The 18,387-nt window shown below is 45.8% G+C and overlaps 3 non-coding genes across 3 annotated transcripts; all 3 read left to right on the forward strand.

Annotated features, from left to right (window-relative positions):
* Window positions 1-1,230: 1,230 nt before the first annotated feature.
* Window positions 1,231-1,303, forward strand: trnav-aac (transfer RNA valine (anticodon AAC)). The gene has a single exon. It is a non-coding gene; the product is annotated as a tRNA-Val (tRNA).
* A 4,012-nt stretch (window positions 1,304-5,315) lies between these two features.
* Window positions 5,316-5,387, forward strand: trnaq-cug (transfer RNA glutamine (anticodon CUG)). Its single transcript has one exon. It is a non-coding gene; the product is annotated as a tRNA-Gln (tRNA).
* A 6,165-nt stretch (window positions 5,388-11,552) lies between these two features.
* trnav-aac (transfer RNA valine (anticodon AAC)) lies at window positions 11,553-11,625 on the forward strand. Its single transcript has one exon. It is a non-coding gene; the product is annotated as a tRNA-Val (tRNA).
* The last annotated feature ends 6,762 nt before the right edge of the window (window positions 11,626-18,387 follow it).

Below are 18,387 nucleotides of genomic sequence, written 5' to 3' on the forward strand. Positions count from 1 at the left end.
AACCTGGTCAACGGACACGTAAACAGTGCAGGTACCCTCCTTTGTGTGGCTCCATTAAGTGTCCTCCGTTGTCAGCGAACCTCACAAGGTCACAGTTTTTTCCTGATCAGGGCACCGTTTTGGGTTGTGTGGATGAGTGGTCTAAAGAACCAGATTAAGGCTCCTTTCGCTCAGGAGCCACTGGTTGAAATCCCACAGCTGTCATTTTCCTGGTCAGGTCCATTATCCACGACTGGAATGATTTGGTAGCAAAGGACTGTCAGATTGTACAACACAGCTGAGCACTTGGAGAAGAAGATGAATAGAGGTCTTGTTCTCCCGGACTGGTTGTTGCAACCGCAACCCTGCTCAAGGTTCAACGTGACATACAAAACAGGAACTCCCCGTCTGGGAATCAATCCGCGCAATCTTCCATGTGACAGGCGGAGATACTGGCCACTATACTAACAAGGACTGCTGCTGAGTCGATGTAGTGTCGATTGGCCAAAGCGGGATTCAGAACAGGCTTGTGGCCCATGACCGTTTTTATGGTAGCTGGAGACTTCAACCAGTGAAATCCTTCCGATTTTCTGTAGCTCTTATCCTCATCAACGGACTGTATTCCCCACCCGTTACCAGCATGGGGACATTCCAACCCAAGATGAGAACACACTGGACCAGGTACACAGCAACATACGTGGCACAGACACAGCTTCACCCTGCCCCCACTTTTACCCACGACTGAAAAAGCAGAACACCACCTCAGAAGCTGAAATACTCACTTTGGAGAACGTTAGACTGAAGTTCTAAAGGTCCCTGGTACAAGCCCGGTTTTCAGAACAATCCCTATTTATTTTGTGACTTGGCAAATAGTTTGAAAATGCTTATTGGCTGGCTGAAAGGACCTTAACTTCATTCTTCAAAAGGCCAGACATCCAGCCATCCAGACAAGGTTAGAGGAGGTTACAAGCCTATTTACAAACCATTGACTCCAAGGGCACAAGTTGAGTCCACGGAGATATCAAAGTGACCCCGAGGGTGGCTAAGGTGTTTCTTTCAAGCCGCGATTGTGATGTCTTGTTTTGTTGAAGAAAAGCCCATTATTACTGGAACAATTTTCCCTACAAAGGAGACATCTTTGTCCATTTGGACAATTGTCAATCTGCCCCCACTTTGGACACATCGTCATGTTTCATTGTTTGGCAACTACTTTGTGACTTCACCAGTCCCCTTAAAAGCCCCTACTTTCGGGTTTCCATAGTGTAGTGGTTATCACGTCTGCGTAACACGCAAAAGGTCCCCAGTTCGAAACTGGGTGGAAACCTGGCCTTTCAAGACCTTCTTTTACAAAAAAAGTCAAGGTGACAAATAGGAACAATGACATGTGCTTGATCTCTGAAGGGACTTGAACACTCAGATTTAAAGTCTGATGCCCTACGAAGTGAGCCCCCAGGCCTTTGGTCAAAAGACTTGTTTTTATGTATTTGGAATGAAATGTTTTCAGCATGTTGAACAATTTTCAACAGGAAAGATATCTTTCAGATGTATCAATAAAACTGCTAAATCGCCCAACATGGGGCTCGAACCCACGACCATGAGATTAAGAGTCTCAAGCTCTACCCACTGAGCTAATCGGGCCTTTTGCTGCTCTCGATATCATTTTTTGTTCTGTTTTTATTGACGTGGCCATCCTGATGTTTGATCAATTCCACAGCTGACCTATTTTCTCAAGTAACAGAAGGATGGCCGAGCGGTCGAAGGCGCTGCATTCAGGTTGCAGTCTCTAATGAGGCGTGGGTTCAAATCCCACTTCAGACAGTGCGGGGCTGCAAGTCTTTCCAGTTCCAGTTAAAAGCCAGGCTCCTCATGAATTTTCCATAAAGTACCAAAGTGTTGTCCTGTTGTCCTTGTATTTTGAGGGCAAAAGGAGGCGTTTAAAAGTGGACCTCAGACCTGGTCACCTGAACAGGGACTTGAATCCCGGACACTCAGATCAAAAGTTTCATGTTCCGGACCAAATGGTCCTTCGAGCCGAATATCTTCCCAGTGACCTGCAAGATTCAGAGGGAGGCAGTGATGTTCTGTGCCTGTTCTGAACCAACAAAGGTTGACTTCTTGATGGGTCATCGAGGTCCAAAAGGTTTACTTAACTAGTTTCAGCCCCACATTGGGCGGTGCAGCACTTTTGGTGATACATCGTCAAGATTTCTTTCCTGTGGAAAATTGTGCAACATGCGGAAAACATTTCATTGATGAAGTGGAATCGATGCCTGCATTCTCCAAATGGTATATTGTGTCTTTTTCCTGCTAAAAAAGCATTCTCCATCTCCAACATCGTACCTGATACTTTGATTAATTGCATTCTAATGATGTTTCCGAAAAACACAGGTGGTGTCAAAACTACTGCATTGGTATAGTCCCATGAGGATGGGATTCAAACCCATGCACGCAGAACACAATGGATTAGCTGTCCAGCACCTTAACCTCTCGGTCACCTCATCTCCTGCAGGACCTTTGTTGACATGGTCTTGTTGACTGAAAATGAGTCCCAACATCTGAGTTAGTGTTTGGTAATGCAGAAACTGTGGTAGCCTAGTTAGAACCCAACCTTAAATTCCAGGTTATTTTGTTGAATGGCTAGTGGCGCAGTGGATGACGTTTTGTCTACGGGTTAGACAGCTGTAATCATATCGTGGTTCGTACTCATTGTTGTGTCCGCACCAACCCTGGGTCATGGCAGGTGTGTGTTGCTTTTGTTATTGTCTTGTCTAAAAAGCACTTTTCTCTCAACCCAATTGTAGTCTTGGCGAAACAGTGACAATCCAGAAGCTAACCTTAAATGACAGGTCCTTTTGTTGTACGAATAGTGGGGCAAAGGATAACTCATCTCAGAAGATTCAAGTTTCAACTCCTGGCTAGCTAGCAAATCTTTTCAATTAACCAGACTCTAAAATTCAATTTTTGCTCGCAGATGAATTAGAAGCAACTGGGAGCAGCAATCAGCACCTTCGAGTCAGAGTTTTTGGTTCTTGCCCGGAACTCTGCTCATGAGGTGCTCGGGTGTGTTGTACAATCTGACAGTCCTTTGCTGCCAAATCATTCCAGTCGTGGATAATGGACCTGACCAGGAAAATACCAGCTGTGGGATTTCAACCAGTGCCCGCTGAGCAAAAGGAGCCTTCATCTGGTGCTTTAGACCACTCATCCACACAACCTAAAACGGTGCCCTGATCAGGAAAAAACTGTGACCTTGTGAGGTTCGCTGACAATGGAGGACACTGAAAAGGAGCCGCACAAAGCAGGGTACCTGCACTGTTTACGTGTCCGTTGACCAGGTTGCAGATGGATTGTCTTTGTTCCTTTTGACAATCCACATTTTAACACCCCATTATTGAAAGACGTAACGACCATCAGGAGGAGTGAGGTTTATTGTGAGGACCTTTAGAACTCCAGTCCAACGCTCTCCCAAGTGGGCTATTTTAGCTGCGATGGGGGGTTCTGCTTTTTCAGTCGGGGCCTAAAGTGGGGGAAGAGTGAAGCTGTGTCTGTGCCATGCACTGCCGTCTTCGCCGACATGGCCTCGGTGACTGTGGGCGACGAGTTCGCCTCCAGGTGGGAGGTTGACGATCTGGCGACTCTATCTCCAGTCAAAACCTAGCCAAATGTCAATTCCCTGACCGGGAATCAAACCCAGGCCGCAGCAGTGAAAGCGCCGAATCCTAGCCACTTGACCACTAATCCAGGCCCCAAGCCCGATACCTAGGCCAAATACAGCCATAGGTATCACCTTGTCTTGTCTTACTGTGGGATCAATGCCCACAGTCTTCTAGGAGTTCTTTGCCTTTTGTAAAAGCGATGTTACGATCGGAAATGAGTCCAGGATCGATCCACGTGGTAGACCCGCGTCCGATTCCCGGCCAATGCAACAGGGCTGTTTTCATACCTTTCATCGTGAAAAAAAGTGCCAAGACCGTTTTCAGGACCAACTGATGACCTCTGAATTCGATCAGAAACGTCACACCTCTCGACCTGAGACTCTCCACCTGAGACTCTCCACCACAAGACTTGATTATCTAATCCAAATTCTGTCAATAGTGGCATTCTCAGCCACAACCTCAACGTCGAACGCTTGGCTGTACTCACTAGCCTCAAAACAGCAAGACCTTCGATAGCTCAGTTGGAAGAGTGGCGTGCTGAAGTGGTTCAAGCTGGCATCCTTAGGTAGCTGGTTCAAGTCCGGCTCGAAGGACAAGCCCTTTGCTCATGTTATGTCTGTTATGTTCTGTCTCCAGGAAAGAATGGCAATACCGTCTTGTCTGAAGGACCTCTGCTTCCCTGTCGATGGAGTTGGACTTGAGTCTTTGTCACGCAGTCTGAAATTGGCAAACTGAGAAATTCTGATTGAGTGATCAATGCAGTTTGTCTATTTGAATACATTTCATCTCAACTCCTGTTGGAAAAGGACAGCCATTTCCGTGAGAGCACAAGACCCCTGGATTGTACCCAAAAATACTTTGTGCTCATCAAAGAGGAAAGTTGGTGTCCTGAGTTTTTGGTTCTTGCCCGGAACTCTGCTCATGAGGTGCTCGGGTGTGTTGTACAATCTGACAGTCCTTTGCTGCCAAATCATTCCAGTCGTGGATAATGGACCTGACCAGGAAAATACCAGCTGTGGGATTTCAACCAGTGCCCGCTGAGCAAAAGGAGCCTTCATCTGGTGCTTTAGACCACTCATCCACACAACCTAAAACGGTGCCCTGATCAGGAAAAAACTGTGACCTTGTGAGGTTCGCTGACAATGGAGGACACTGAAAAGGAGCCGCACAAAGCAGGGTACCTGCACTGTTTACGTGTCCGTTGACCAGGTTGCAGATGGATTGTCTTTGTTCCTTTTGACAATCCACATTTTAACACCCCATTATTGAAAGACGTAACGACCATCAGGAGGAGTGAGGTTTATTGTGAGGACCTTTAGAACTCCAGTCCAACGCTCTCCCAAGTGGGCTATTTTAGCTGCGATGGGGGGTTCTGCTTTTTCAGTCGGGGCCTCAAGTGGGGGAAGAGTGAATCTGTGTCTGTGCCATGCACTGCCGTCTTCGCCGACATGGCCTCGGTGACTGTGGGCGACGAGTTCGCCTCCAGGTGGGAGGTTGACGATCTGGCGACTCTATCTCCAGTCAAAACCTAGCCAAATGTCAATTCCCTGACCGGGAATCGAACCCAGGCCGCAGCAGTGAAAGCGCCGAATCCTAGCTCATCAAAGAGGAAAGTTGGTGTCCTGGTTTGCAAAGCCTCCATTGTTACGCCAGAAGGTTCCAGTCACATCTAAAACAAAGGGTTCCATGGTGTAATGGTTAGCACTCTGGACTCTGAATCCAGTGATCCAAGTTCAAGTCTTGGTGGAACCTACTTGCCTTGCAGCAATCGAGTGTTTGGACTGTGTCTTCCTTTAACAGTAAGAGTATGATGACTTATTGACTTACTCTACAAATCAGTGGTAACCGTGAATAATAATAATAATACATTTTATTTAAAAGCGCCTTTCAGGACACCCAAGGTCGCTGTACAGGAGATAAAAACACCAATATAAAATACAAGATAAAAGACAACAAACAATAAATAAGAGCATACAATAAATCGGGAGAGGGGGGACCATGTGAAGCTGTTAAAGGGAATAGGCAAGTTTAAACAGATGGGTTTTGAGTTTAGATTTGAAAATGGGAAGGGTGGCAGAGTTACGGAGGTCTGGTGGCAATGAGTTCCAGAGTTGGGGAGCAGAGCGGCTGAAAGCTCTGCTCTCCATACTGCTAAGGCGTGCAGAGGGAACAGTGAGATGGAGGGACGCGGAAGATCTGAGGAAACGGGATGGCTTAAGAATGTGGATGAGGTCAGAGAGGTAAGGGGGGGCAAGGTTATGGATGGACTTGTAGGTGTACAGAAGGATTTTGTAGTTAATTCTTTGTGTCACGGGGAGCCAGTGGAGTTGCTGCAGGATGGGGGTGATGTGGTGGAATGAGGGGGTCCTGGTGATGATCCGGGCAGCAGAGTTCTGAACCAGTTAAAGTTTATGGAGGGATTTGTGAGGGAGGCCGAAGAGGAGAGCGTTACAATAGTCAATGCGGGAAGTGACAAGGCTATGGACGAGGATGGCGGTGGTGTGGGGGGTGAGGGAGGGGAGTAGACGATTAATGGAGCGCAGATGAAAGTAAGCTGACCTGGTGACGTTATTGATGTGGGATTGGAAAGATAGAGTGCTGTCGAGGATGACACCCAGACTCTTGACCTGCGGGGAGGGGGAGACTAAGGAGCTGTCGATGGAGAGAGAGAAGGAGTCAACTTTAGATAGGGTGGATTTGGTGCCAATGAGTAAGAATTCAGTTTTATTGCTGTTAAGTTTCAGAAAGTTGGAGGTGAACCATGATTTTATTTCAGAGAGACAGGAGGTGAGGGAGGGGGGTGGGAGTGTAGAGTTGGGTTTGGAAGAGAGGTAGAGCTGGGTGTCATCCGCGAAGCAGTGAAAATGAATGTTGGTGGTGACTGGGGAGGGGTCGGAGGAGAAAGATTTAAGCTGAATAAACTGAGTGCGGTCTGTGAGATAAGAATGGAACCAGTGGAGGGGGGTGTGGGAGATGCCAATTTCGGAGAGTCTACTGAGGAGGATGGGGTGTGAGATGGTGTCAAAGGCCGCACTCAGGTCAAGGAGGATGAGAATAGAAAGTGAACTGGTGTCAGCTGCAGTGAGGAGATCATTGGTGATTTTGATGAGTGCAGTTTCAGTGCTGTGACGGGGACGGAAGCCGGACTGGAAGGGTTCATACAGATTGTTAAAGGTGAGATGTGCGTGAAGTTGGGAGGAGACTATTTTTTCAAGAATTTTGGAAATGAAAGGTAAGTTGGAGATAGGGCGGAGGTTATTGAAGTTGTTGGGATCTGAACCAGTTTTTTTCAGGATTGGGGTGACGGCAGCGTTTTTGAAAGCTGGGGGGACAGTACCGGTAGACACCGGTAGTACCGGTGGATAATGGCAGAGATGAGAGGAAGCAGAGAGGAGAGGCAGGATTTGACCAGGATTGTGGGGATGGGGTCCAGCTGGCATGTGGAGGGCTTGGATTTGTGGATGATGTCAGATATTTCAGATGCGGTGGGGAGTTGAAAAGAGGAAAAAGGCTGACTGTAGAGAAAGGGTTCGGATGTGGGGAGAGGAGGCGGTTGTGAACAGAGGTGCTGATGAATGGAGTTAATTTTGTCATTGAAAAATACCATCAGTGAGTTACAGGTGTCAGTTGAGTAAAAGTGGGGGGGTAAAGAGTGGGGAGGCTGGAGGATCTTATTGAGTAATGAAAAAAGTGATTTTGTGTTTCCTTTGTTGGATGTGATGAGTCCAGAGTAATAAGCAGATTTACGGTGTGCAATGGCGTCTTTGTACTGGAGAATGTGGGTATTGTAGATGTTTTTGTGAATTGTGAGTCCAGTTTTTTTGTAGAGCCGTTCCAGTTGTCGTCCTTTAGATTTCAATGTCCGGAGTTCAGGGGTGAACCAAGGTGCAGATGATGAAAAAGAAACAGTCCGAGTTTTCAGTGGGGCAAGAGAGTTCAGAATATTGTTTAGACCAGTGTTGTAAAGAGCTGTGAGATCTTTGGGGTTAGGAAGAAAATCTGGGATTGGGATATAGGAGATTTCGGAGCGGAGAGTGTCAACATTAATGTCCTTTAGGTTCCTGAAGGAGATGAGACGTGGAGGTTTGATTGAGGAGAGGCAGAGTGTAGTGCTGAATGAGAGGAGGAAGTGGTCCGTTATTGGAAGTTCGTCGGCGGTGCAGTTGGAGGGGGTGAGGCCAGAGCAGCAGAGTAGATCCAGTGTGTGTCCTTTGGTATGTGTCGGGAAGTCAATGTATTGGTGGAGTCCAAAACTGTTAGGCATAATAGAAAGTCTCTGGTGAGTGGGAGAGTTTTATTGTCTATATGTATGTTGAAATCTCCCAGCAGTATTAAGTTATGTGACAGAGTGGAGAGTTGTTAGATAAGTCAGTTAAAAAGTCAGTGTGGGGCTTAGGGGGACGATAAATGGTGGCGACGATAGTGGGAGAGTGTCCAGGGAGCATAAAAACAGTGCATTCAAATGAACTGAATGCAGAGACTGTCACCGGCAGGACTTTCCACTTCTCGCGGTGAATTACCGCGAGACCTCCGCCGCGACCGTTGCCACGGGGATGACAGATGTAAACAAAGCCAGCCGGTGTGGATTTGTTGAGGGTGGAAAAGTCATTCGGCTGTTGCCATGTTTCTGTTAAACACAAAAAATCGAGCTTACGGTCAGTGAGGAGATCCTGGAGGAGTGGACCCTTGCTCGTGAGAGAGCGGATGTAGAGCAGACCGAAGCGAACAGTGGCATTGTCATGCTTAGCGGTAGCATTAGCATTAGCCGTCCTAACCGGGCGAGCTAATACACTGCTATCCGCTACCCTGTCGGAGTTTCTGGGAGGACGACGAGTGGTAGACCAGATGGATTTTATTGCTGTGGAGGAGTTGTCGTGATTGAAATTCCTGCGAGACCCACGATGGGTGTATTTCCAACGAGGGAGGATAGCGATGTCCGGGTGGTGGTAAAGTACCGGCGGTGGCGGTGAGGGCAGGGGCAGATGCCAGCGTATCCAGAGGAGCTCAGCAGCTGTGTACCGGATCGGTTCTGCCATTCGGTGGTGGCAGAACGACAGAAAGTCCAGAAAAGAGCAGACCAGGTGACAAGCTTGTTGGCCCACAGCGTGTCTGTGGCCAGGTGCTAACTTCCAGCAGGTAGGCAAGAAGTTGGCAAGAAGGCACATAAAAACACAGGAGCAGTGGCTGGATCGATAATCGAACGCAGGAAAAACACTTCAGCTCACACAGAGTGCTAACACAGTGGTCATAGTTAGGCCATATTGAGGCAATAAAACCATAAATCACTTAAAAGTTACGGGAGAGTAGCGGCAGCCAGTCGCGCCAGCGTTCACTCAACCGGAACCGGATCAGGATGAGGTCCCCAAACGACGCCAATGTCTGTGACAGCTGATGTCAAGGATCAGCTGATCAGAAGATACTTGGTTTGTGTGTGGGGCCACAAGTCTTTCCAGTTCCAGTTAAAAGCCAGGCTCCTCATATAGTTTCCATAGAGTACCAAGGGATTGTCCTGTTGCCCTCGTATATTGAGGGCAAAAAGGAGGCGTTTGCAAGTGGACCTCAGACCTGGTCACCTGAACAGGGACTTGAATCCCGGACACTCAGATCAAAAGTTTCATGTTCGGGTGACCAGCTCAACCTTTGTCGTGTCTGACCATGAGCTCTTTTTGTCCAGAAGATATTTGGCTTGTCCATGTGGGTAGTTTAAGACCTCAGTCCATCTTGGAGGTGGACATTTCGGGACCAGGGCCACTTCATCTCTGCAAGGCCTCGGTGGAATGGTTGGGGTCACCTTGATGCGCTACTTGAGAACAATAAATCACGTACTGGGTTTCTTCACTATTCCATGATAAGAGACCAATCTAGAGAACGCGGCCAAGATTAGGTTTGGGGTATTTGTCGGACGCTGAGGGATAGATCCTGGACTCATTTCCGATCCCACATCTCTTTTATAAAATACATAGGAGTCCTTGGAGAATGCGGGTATCGACTCTGCTACTTCTCGCATGCTCAGCAAGCACTTTATTATTTGAGGTAATTCCCCTGGTTTGGGGTATTTGTCGGATGCTAAGAGGTAGATCCAATCCCAACATCTCTTCTACAGAGGGCAAAGAACTCCTTGGAGACTGCGGGCATTGATCCCACAACAAGATAAGACAAGGTGCTAGAGGGGAGAATGCAGTTAGGACTGGGTTTAGGGTGATACAGATGGCTGTGTTTGGCCTAGATATCGGGATTAGGGCCCGGATTAGTATTCGCTACTTGGGAACATTTCATCCAAAAAACAAAGGAGTTTATGGAGAATGCGGGCATTGATCCCGCTACCTCTCACATGCTAAGCGAGCGCTCTACCATTTGAGGTAATTCCCCTGCTGATGCAGCGTTGGCAGAGAAGGTCCAGTCTCATAACTATTTTGGTTCCTGTGCTGGAGTCCGTCAAAGCGACACAGTCTCTGCCTTTCAGAGGGCAGCCATGATGCAGTCCCTGGTTGTCTAGTGGCTGGGACTTGGTGCTCTCACCACCGCTGCTGTTGTTCGATTCCCGGTCAGGGAACTGACATTTGGTTAGGTTTTGAGTGGAGATAGGATTTGTCTTGGTCCTCATGGACAAGCAATTCCAAGTCTGCCAATCGAATCCCAGTCTACCTCCTGATGGTCTTTACGTCTTTCATAAATGGGGTGTTAAAATGTGGATTTTCAAAAGGAACAAAGGCAATCCATCTGCAACCTGGTCAACGGACACGTAAACAGTGCAGGTACCCTCCTTTGTGTGGCTCCATTTCAGTGTCCTCCGTTGTCAGCGAACCTCACAAGGTCACAGTTTTTTCCTGATCAGGGCACCGTTTTGGGTTGTGTGGATGAGTGGTCTAAAGCACCACATTAAGGCTCCTTTCGCTCTGGTCAGGTCCATTATCCACGACTGGAATGATTTGGTAGCAAAGGACTGTCAGATTGTACAACACAGCTGAGCACTTGGAGAAGAAGATGAATAGAGGTCTTGTTCTCCCGGACGGGTTGTTGCAACCGCAACCCTGCTCAAGGTTCAACGTGACATACAAAATAGGAACTCCCCGTCTGGGAATCGAACCGCGCAATCTTCCATGTGACAGGGGGAGATACTGGCCACTATACTAACAAGGAATGCTGCTGAGTCGATGTACTGTCGATTGGCCAAAGCGGGATTCAGAACAGGCTTGTGGCCCATGATCGTTTTTATGGTAGCTGGAGACTTCAACCAGTGAAATCCTTCCCATTTTCTGTAGCTCTTATCCTCATCAACGGACTGTATTCCCCACCCGTTACCAGCATGGGGACATTCCAACCCAAGATGAGAACACACTGAACCAGGTACACAGCAAAATACGTGGCACAGACACAGCTTCACCCTGCCCCCACATTTACCCACGACTGAAAAAGCAGAACACCACCTCAGAAGCTGAAATACTCACTTAGGAGAACGTTAGACTGAAGTTCTAAAGGTCCCTGGTTCAAGCCCGGTTTTCAGAACAATCCCTGTTTATTTTGTGACTTGGCAAATAGTTTGAAAATGCTTATTGGCTGGCTGAAAGGACCTTAACTTCATTCTTCAAAAGGCCAGACATCCAGCCATCCAGACAAGGTTAGAGGAGGTTACAAGCCTATTTACAAACCATTGACTCCAAGGGCACAAGTTGAGTCCATCGAGATATCAAAGTGACCCCGAGGGTGGCTAAGGTGTTTCTTTCAAGCCACGATTGTGATGTCTTGTTTTGTTGAAGAAAAGCCCATTATTTCTGGAACAATTTTCCCTACAAAGGAGACATCTTTGTCCATTTGGACAATTGTCAATCTGCCCCCACTTTGGACACATCGTCGCGTTTCATTGTTTGGCAACTGCTTTGTGACTTCACTAGCCCCCTTAAAAGCCCCTTCCTTCAGTTTTCCGTAGTGTAATGGTTATCACATTTGCCTAACACGCAAAAGGTCCCCAGTTCGAAACTGGGTGGAAAGATGGCCTTTCAAGTCCTTCTTTTACAAAAAAAGTCAAGGTGACAAATAGGAACAAGGACATGTGCTTGATCTCTGAAGGGACTTGAACTCTTGATACTCAGAGTCTGATGCCCGACGAAGTGAGCCCCCAGGACTTTGGTCAGAAGATTTGTTTTTGTGTATTTGGAATGAAATGTTTTCAGCATGTTGAACAATTTTCAACAGGAAAGATATCTTTCAGATGTATCAATAAATCTGCTGACTCGCCCAATATGAGCTTAAGCGTCTCATGCTCTACCGACTGAGCTAATCGGACCTTTTTCTGTTTTAATTGATGTGGCCATCCTGATGTTTGATCAATTCCACAGTTGACCTTGTTTCTAAGGGAACAGAAGGAGCGAGACCTGCACGGTCAGGATGGCCGAGCAGTCGAAGGCGCTGCATTCAGGTTGCAGTCTCTAATGAGGCGTGGGTTCGAAGGCCACAAGTCTTTCCAGTTCCAGTTAAAAGCCAGGCTCCAAATGTAGTTTCCATAAAGTACCAAGGCCTTTTGCCCTTGTATTTTGAGGGCAAAAAGTTTGCGTTTGCAAGTGGACCTCAGACCTGGTCACCTGAACAGGGACTTGAATCGTGGACACTCAGATCAAAAGTTTCCATTTCGGGTCACCGGCTCAACCGTTGTCTTGTCTGACCATGAACTCATTTTTTTCCGGAAGATATTTGGCTTGTCCATGTGGGTAGTTTAAGACCTCAGTCCATCTTGGAGGTGGACATTTCGGGACCGGGGCTTCTTCATCTCTGCAAGGAGAAGTACAGTAGGCCAGAAGATTTTGTTTTCATTTTGTCTTCATTGAGTTGTCCTCATCTATCAAGGAGGAAACCAACCTCTTTTATCCTCCTACTGTGGTCAAGTCCAGAATGCCAGAAGATTCCTCCTCCCTCATCCTCAACACAAAGAGAAGCGACACAGCCTCTGCCTTTCTGAGTGCAGACCTAAAGCAGTGCCTGGTGGTCTGGTGGCGTGGATTCGGTGCTCTCACCGCCGCGGCCCGGGTTCGATTCCCGGTCAGGAAATTGACATTTGGATAGGTTTTGACTGGAGATAGGATTTGTCTTCGGCCTCGGTGGAATGGTTGGGGTCACCATGAAGAGATACTTGGGAACAATAAATCACAGACTGGTTTTCTTCCCTACATGACAAGAGACTGGTCTAGAGAACGCAACCAGGAAGAGGTTTGGGGTATTTGTCTGACGCCAAAGGGAAAGATCTTGGACTCATTTCCGATCTCACACCTCTTTTACAAAATACAATGGATTCCTTGGAGAATGTGGGTATTGATCCTGCTACCTCTCACATGCTAAGCAAGCGCTCTACCATTTGAGCTAATTCCCCTGCTGTTGCATTGTTGGCAGAGAAGGTCCAGTCTCAGAACTATTTTGGTTGCTTTGCTGGAGTACGTCAAAGCGACACAGTCTCTGCCTTTCAGAGTGCAGCCATGATGCAGTCCCTGGTGGTCTAGTGGCTAGGACTTGGTCCTCTCACCGAATCGATACCCGCATTCTCTAAGGAATCCTTTGTATTTTGTAAAAGAGATGTGGTATCGGAAATGAGTCCAGGATCTATCCATCAGTGTCAGACAAATCCCCCAAACCTAATCCAGTATCTTGTCATGTAATAGTGAAGAAACCCAGTTCGTGATTTATTGTTCCCAAGTAGCGCTTCAAGGTGACCCCAACCATTCCACCGAGGCCCAAGACAAATCCTATGTCCAGTAAAAACCTATCCAAATGTCAATTCCCTGACCGGGAATCGAAACCGGGCTGCGGCGGTGAGAGCACTGAATGCTTTTATTATTATTATTGTTATTATTTTCATACATTCAACATACTTTACACATCAATTCTGAATTTCAGTCCCATTTCTTCATTTATATACACCATTGTATTCCCTTTCACAAAAGCATGATAGAATTCCCCCTCCTCCAAGTAATAATACAAAATGGAAATGTCTTTTTTCATTATACTTTTAAAAATTTGCCATACATCCGCATTTCTCTTGTCATAGTGAATCATATTTCTTCGTACTTTAACAGCATATCTTGCATGGCTCAATGTATAGTTTAACAGATTTGCATAACATTCTCCCACCCTTTTATTTACACCAAATAACCACAGTTCTTTCCAGTCCATGTCCCTTACAAATCTACCCCCCAACAACTCGTTATGAGCTTTCTCATTTTGTCAAAATATGTTATTAACCCTTCACATTCTATGAACTCATGCATAAATGTTTATACCTTCTTTTCACATACTTCACATTCTTTGCTTACATTCTCATCAAATTTGCTTATAATTAGATTATTGAATATTCTATTGTGTCTTAGCATGAAGTCCATGTGCTCACATTCACTGGTGTTCCATTTCACTCTCATATTTGCCCATATTTTCTTTACATCCATTCCTTCTATTGCTTTTTCCCACACTTTGTCCGATGCCGGCCTTCTAACATTCTCTCCCTTAAAATATGCATACAATATCTTAGTTTTTACATTCTCCAGTCTTTTCTTACTTTTCCCTTCTCCCACATAGAGTTCCAGCTCACAGTCATCCCCCACCTTATGCCCTCTTTCAATCATCATTCTCCACTCCCTCGACATCCCATCTTTAATTACTTTTTCCACCTCTCCCACCCCAATATCATCCCCCCTCAATTTCACTTCATCCACCATCACCTGTGCTGACATGAAACCAGGTACATATTCATACACTATATCTCTAACTTTCCTTATACCTGCCCTCCTGAGCAGCATATTGTCCATCATTCTTCCGTCGCTTGTGATTTTTGGATTTAAGAAGAGAGGTTGTTCCCATATTTGTTTTAGATTTTGACATTCATAGCTTATGTTCTTTACAAATTCCCCCCATGCACTCAACACCTCTTTGTAAAACTCACTCACTCCATTCAACATTCCTTTTCTCATTTTCATGTATACACCACTCTCTCTGCACCCCCCACATTGACCATTGACTGATTGCTTCCTTCAGAAAAGCCTTCCACACGTGATCATTCTTAACAGCTAAATAGTTCACCATTGTCTTCACCCTCATTGCCTTCTTTTTGCATTCTAGACTTACTAGTTTTAATCCACCATCCTTGTATTCGTTCTCTAAAACCTCCCGTGCTATTCTGGCCCCTTTCCCGTCCCACAAAAAGTCATTCACCAACCCCTCCACCTCTTTCACCACTCTGTCAGGCACATCCAACGCTCTCATTGCGTAGATCATTTTACTCATTAGCAGTGCATTCACCACCACCACTTTCCCTTTTAATTTTAGTCCTCTCTTTTTCCAAAATTTCAATGTATTCTTCATACTGTTTATTATTCCTTCGTACTTTCTATCCCTTCCTTCTACTCCCTCTATCCCCACATTTATCCCTAAGATCTTCATATAGTCCTTCTTCACCTTTAACCCCATCTCATTCTTCCCTGATTCACTTACTCCTATATACATCATCTCCGACTTCCCAATGTTGACCTTTGCCCCCGATGCCCTACCATAGGCTTTTATACTTTCCAGTACTTCTCCTACACTCTCCTCATCTTTTACTGTGATAGTTGTGTCATCTGCATATTGGTATACTAAGCTCCTCTGTCCTCCTGGTATATTTATCCCTCTAATATTATTGTTCCCTTGCAATAGCCATGCCAGCGGTTCTGCTGATAGAGAGTATAATAAGGCCGACATCGGGCAGCCCTGTCTGACAGACCTTTCTAATCTTATTGACCCAGTTAGAACGCTGTTAACTTTTATAACGCTTACGACATTTTTATACATTCTTTTTATCCAGCCTACCAGCCTATCTCCAAACCCTATTCTTTTAAGTAATGTAAATAAATATTCATGATTCACCCTGTCAAAAGCCTTATTTAAATCTATGCTCATGATAATCCCTCCACCACCTTTTTTCATATAATCAATTACATCCTTAATACTACATATTGTGTCTGTGATGTCCCTCCCAGGTATGCCGTAAGATTGTGTTTTTCCTATAATTTTCCCTATGAATCTCTTTAACCTGTTTGTGATTACTTTTGCCAGTATTTTATAATCATTATTCAACATACTAATTGGTCTATAGTTTTCTAATTTTTCCCTCCCACCCTTTTTATATACTAAACTTATAACCCCCATTCTTATACTATTTGGCATCTCCCCTGTCTCCTCCATCCACTTAAATAATCTATATAGTACTGGAGTTAGTATGGTTTTAAACTCAATGTAAAATTCTCCTATCAGTCCATCCGAACCTGGACTTTTATTATTCCTTTTTAATTCGCTAATTGCTCTATCTATCTCTCTTCTATCTATTTCTTTTTCACTTATTAATTTATCTCCCTCGCTGACCTTGACCCTCACCTTTTCTAGAAGCTGTTCCATGACTCTTTTGTCGACCTTTTCCTCTTTAAATAGGTCCCTATAAAACTGCTCTACCCTCTCCACTATTCCAAATCCATCTGTGATGATCCCCCCGTCCCCATCCTCTATCTCCCCTATGAAGCTCCTTTTCTGGTTTGTTTTTTCCAAGCCCAGAAAATATCCACTACATTTTTCTCCCTCAATCACATATCTTGCTCTACTTCTCACCATCGCCCCTCTACACTTCCTCTCCTCTATATCCTCTAATTCATATTTTAGGGCTATGTACTTCGTTAGATCACTTCCCCCATTGTCTATTTTTTCATTCTCCTTGTCCAGCTCATCCCTCAGCCTCCTTTCTCTTTCTTTCTCTCTCCTGCTCTTATCTCTCCCATATTTTATGCTCAATATTTTAATTGCTCTTTTGACCCTTTCCCACCATTCCCCAACATTATCCTCATACATACTATCATTCATCCATATTGCAATGCATGTCTCCACTTGATTTTTATATTTAGTGTCGTGCAGTAGGCTTCCATTCAAACACCACACCCCGCCTCCCCTCCCCTCCCTCCCTTGTGATATAGTCAAACACACAATTGCATGATCGCTGATTGCAGTCATCTTATATTTGATTGATCCTATCTTGTTTAAGATGTTTTCTTTTGCCCAAACCAAATCTATTCTGCTTTGTTTGAGCACCCCCCCACCACTTGTTTCCTTGTGAACACCTTCCCTGCTGGGTTTCGTTCCCGCCATACATCCACCATTCCATTTGCTCTCATATTTTGCAGTAGAACCCCCCTTAAGCTGTCATCCCTGAACCTCATCCCTGTGCACACATCCAACCTCCCACACCACACATTGAAATCCCCGACCATCACACAGTTCTCTTCCATGAACTCCTTCAAACTCCCAAAAAACCTTCCTTTCCCTCTCATAGATGTTCCATAGCTGATATGTTTTGCCGCCATAATGAAACTCAATCCCTAAAACCCTCCCCTTCCCATCCTTCCCACACTCCTTTACATCTTCCACCACTCCCTTCCTAACTAATATTGCCACACCCCTCGCATTCTTCTCTCCATTATTAACAAATATTTCCCCAATCCACTCTTTCTCTATATAATCTATAACCCCCCATCCCAGTTAGTCTCTTGCAGACAAACGATGTCCTCTTTACATATTTGCATTGCATAAAGCAGTCTCTCTTTATTTCTTAGTCCGTTCCCATTGAATGAGGAAAGCGTCAGCATTGACTTCATGTGAGAAGGAGAAAAGTCTGACACCCCCCACTTTTAATTCTACATTAATCTGATCAGTTTCTTTGTCTCCTTCCGATCAGCTGTTCTCCCCTTGATCTCCTCTTGCACTGTCAAACCCTCCTGCCCCTTATCCGACTCCTCACTTGGGAATGATGTAATGTTCCCTTCGTCTCTTCCCCGTTACCCTTTTCTCCCTCACTCGATACATCTTTGAGACTCTCTCTAGTTTTACTCGTTGTTGCCCCACACACTTCCAGCTCCCTTTCCTCTCCCAAAATTCCCTCAATCACCTTGAACCCATCAATCACTCTCCTCCCTCTTTCCTCCCCATGATTATGCCTCTTGTCAGCAATGTCATTCTTACTTTCGTTGACCGTGTCCTCTCCTGTTGTCTCGTCTTCTCGTCCTGCTGTTAGCTCTTCCACACTCTCTTCATTCCCGTCGCTCCTTTTGCGCTTCAGCTCTGCTGTCTCATTTGCGCCGTCCTCACGAACCCTCACGGACTCTGTTCCTCGTCTTCCATCCTTGCTGCTGCAGTGATCTTGACGTTCTGAGGCCTTTGCCCCTCTTCCTCCTCCATGCTGACCGCCTCTGCTTGGATTCTGGCTTCCGGCATCTCCTCATCTCCCGCTGGGTCGCTTGATTGACGGCACTCCCTGGCGTAGTGGCCCTGTGCACCGCAGCTGAAGCACTTGAATTCCGGGCACTCTCTTAGGCTGTGACCAGGTTGAATACAGAGCCTGCACACCTTGACCTGCCTATCGTGCATCACCTTGAAATATTCTTCCCCTTCAAGTGTTGAGAATTCGGTTGCGAAGGGGAGTGAGCGGACCCTTTCATTGAATTTGATGCGGCAGAAGCATGTGCCATCCAAAATGTTTGTTCCTGGCCACTTTCTCCTCTTTATTGGTGACACAACTGTCACTCCCCAGTCCTCCAGTTTCTTAATTATTTCACTGTCTTCAGTATTGAAGGATTTCATGTGTGTTTGTCTCCTATTTTTTGTGTCTCATGTATGTTTGTCTCCTATTTCTTGTGTCTCACTCATATAACTATGCACTACATTTAATCAAGTAGAACCAAGCAACCTTGGGCAAATC

This window comes from Doryrhamphus excisus, chromosome 2 (genome assembly GCF_030265055.1).
Source record: "Doryrhamphus excisus isolate RoL2022-K1 chromosome 2, RoL_Dexc_1.0, whole genome shotgun sequence".
Classification (NCBI taxonomy): Eukaryota; Metazoa; Chordata; class Actinopteri; order Syngnathiformes; family Syngnathidae; genus Doryrhamphus; species Doryrhamphus excisus.